General features: G+C 40.7%; 1 long non-coding RNA gene across 1 annotated transcript in view; it reads left to right on the top strand.

The window, feature by feature from the left end:
- The first annotated feature begins 280 nt into the window (after nt 1–280).
- The window catches only part of LOC117942666, a 25891-nt gene continuing 23231 nt past the window's right edge, over nt 281–2940 (top strand). The window contains exons 1-2 of the long non-coding RNA XR_004656189.1: nt 281–291; nt 1826–1833. This is a non-coding gene — a long non-coding RNA (uncharacterized LOC117942666). The remainder of the gene's footprint in view (nt 292–1825; nt 1834–2940) is intronic.

Below are 2940 nucleotides of genomic sequence, written 5' to 3'. Positions count from 1 at the left end.
CATTAGTAATTAGTAATTTTCACAAGTGCTGTCTCTGTACTATGATGAACTCTAAATCCTGACTGAAAATCCTCAAATAAGCTGTTGCTATGCAGAAAGTCGCACAGCTGTTTGGCAACTGCTTTCTCAAGAATCTTAGAGAGAAATGGAAGGTTAGATAAAGGTCTATAGTTGCCTAAAACGTCTGGATCAAGGTTTGGCTTTTTCAGAAGAGGTTTAATTACAGCAACTTTAAAGTGCTGTGGTACATAGCCTGTTAATAAAGACAAATTGGTTATATCCAGTAGCGAAGTGTTGACTAATGGTAAAACTTCTTTAAGTAGCCTAGTCGGGATGGGATCCAAGAGGCAGGTTGATGGCTTAGATGAAGAAATAATTGAATTAAATTGATAAAGATCAAGTGAAGCAAAGCAGTCTAAATATGTATCTGGTTTTACAGTTGATTCTAAGGTTCCTGAGTTTAGAGATAAGTCAGTGCCAGGTAAAGGCAGGTCTTGGTGAATTTTTTACTAAGAGCTATGGGAATACTTGGCTCAGTAGAGCTGTGACCTTCCGTTAGCCTGGCTACAGTGCTGAAAAGAAACCTGGGGTTGTTCCTATTTTCCTCTATTAATGACGAGTAGTACGCTGTTCTGGCATTACGGAGGGCCTTCCTATACGTTTTAAGACTATCTTGCCAGATTAAACGAGAATTTTCCAGTTTGGTGGAGCGCCAGATCTTCTCAAGTTTCCGCGATATTTGCTTTAATTTGCGAGTTTCAGTGTTATACCATGGAGCTAACGGTCTTTGTTTTATTATCTTCTTTTTTAGAGGGGCAACAGAGTCAAGAGTCATTCGTAGCGAGCCTGCTGCACTATCAACAAAATGATTGATTTGGGAGGGACTAATAGCATAGGAGTCCTCCGTTACTTTGTGATTTGGTAATTAATTAAATGATAACGGAATCGCATCCTTAAATTTAGCTACAGCACTATCAGATAGACATCTTGTATAGAAGGTTTTGCCTAATGGCGTGTAGTTCAGCAGTATGAACTCAAAAGTTATCAAACAGTGGTCAGATAAAAAGGGTATTTGTGTTGCAGGTCACTTTCCTTCCAGTCTTTTTCTGCCTTCCCGCCTTGTGTGATCACCTTCCTAGCCCTAATGTCCTGCACTTGTGGCTAGTTGTCTCCTATCCACCCTCATGTTCACACCCATGCTTCGTCAATACCTTTGAGTTTAGCGTTCCAGGGCCTGTACCCCGAAGCAAGATTTGGGGTTAAAGTTAACTTCAGGTTCAACCCAGGGTTTTCTGTATCACAACTCCAGATCACTTGTTACCGGTTTAAATCACCGTGGTAACTTATGCTGAACACCTAACCTGGTTGGGAGCAGGTTATGTTAGAGATCAACTGGTGTAAAAGAAATGCTTACTGACCAATTAATACTCAATTGATAATGGCATCAGCGTTCTTAGAAGATCAGGTGGAGCTTGGTGCACAGAGAGAGCAGAGAGAGAGAGAGAGAGAGAGAGAGAAACATGCTTGTCGGTTTTAATGATGTTGTTATATTTTTTAATTTGCCCTAACAATCGGTTCCCACTGCCAGCGTAGCATCTGAAATAAAAGGCTAAAGCAACAATAGTTTATGGAAAGCACAAGTGTTATTATGGTCAGATCCTGTGCCTGACTGACGGGGGGAAGGGATATTGATAAGCATTTTACATCGTTGGCTTTTTTTTTTGCCAACTTTCCTTCCTGTTTTAGGGACAGACCCAGGCTCTTGGTAGGCGGTGTCTGACGGGCCGGTTGGGGTTAGAATGAAGAGTGGAAATAACAAAATTAGAAAAAATAGTAGTTTGTAGCAGTTCTTTGTAGTAGTTCATGGCATAGCTGTTGTCACTTGTGGGAAACAGCAGCTCAGACTCTTTTAATAGACCTCTATGGGCCAGTACAACAATGCACACGTACGCACATGGGCACAGTGTAGGGCTGCATTGGATTGATTAAAGGCATATGGCTTTGTATTGCATAATCGTGGGGGACCCTGCAATAGGTTACATGGCAGAAAAAACTTTGTTTTAGCCTGTGGGGTTCTGCACCTCACGTAGGCAGCAGGGTGCCATAATTGTAGTGATGTACAGCCAGATGACCAGATGCCTAGAGAGCAGGGTCCAACTCGGGCTATACAAGGGAGACAGGATATTATTCTTCACTGGTAAAAGGTACAATGTTATGTTCGGCAATTATATTCAATACAGAAAACATGATGATGCACAACATTTTAATTTCTTATTCAGGTTTTTGTTTCTCTTTTAAAGTTTTGTTTACGGCCAAATGTGGATTGCCACGTGATTTATTTCTGCCAATGACCGACATATTTCACCTTTTTTTCTAGTACCTCTGCTCTCCGGAGACATGGTCGGGGTGGTGGTCCAAAATTGGGGGGGCGGAGGACTTGTGCTCTCTCTCGCAGCTCACGGTTGCCTGGCTTGGACTGATGTAAAGTAACATGAGTAAAAAAAACAAAAAAAAAACTTTGCATAAACTCCACTACTGTGTGATTGTTTAAATAAAGGTCCACCTACATGTAGGCCTAAGAGATTGCAATATAAGAGTGTAAATTATTGTTAGGACAATAGCAAACATACAGTGAGGAAAATAAGTATTTTAACACCCTGCTATTTTGCAAGTTCTCCCACTTAGAAATCATGGAGGGGTCTGAAATTGTTATCGTAGGTGCATGTCCACTGTGAGAGACATACTCTAAAAAAACATGTCCAGAAATCACAGTGTCTGATTTTTTAACTATTTATTTGTATGATACAGCTGCAAATAAGTTTTTGAACACCCAAGAAAATCATTGTTAATATTTGGTACAGTAGCCTTGGTTTGCAATTACAGAGGTCAAACGTTTCCTGTAGTTTTTCACCAGGTTTGCACACACTGCAGAAGGGATTT

Source organism: Etheostoma cragini, chromosome 1, assembly GCF_013103735.1.
Source record: "Etheostoma cragini isolate CJK2018 chromosome 1, CSU_Ecrag_1.0, whole genome shotgun sequence".
Taxonomy (NCBI): Eukaryota; Metazoa; Chordata; class Actinopteri; order Perciformes; family Percidae; genus Etheostoma; species Etheostoma cragini.
The sequence above is the reverse complement of the archived record's forward strand: the minus strand, read 5'-3'. Positions and strand labels throughout refer to the sequence as shown.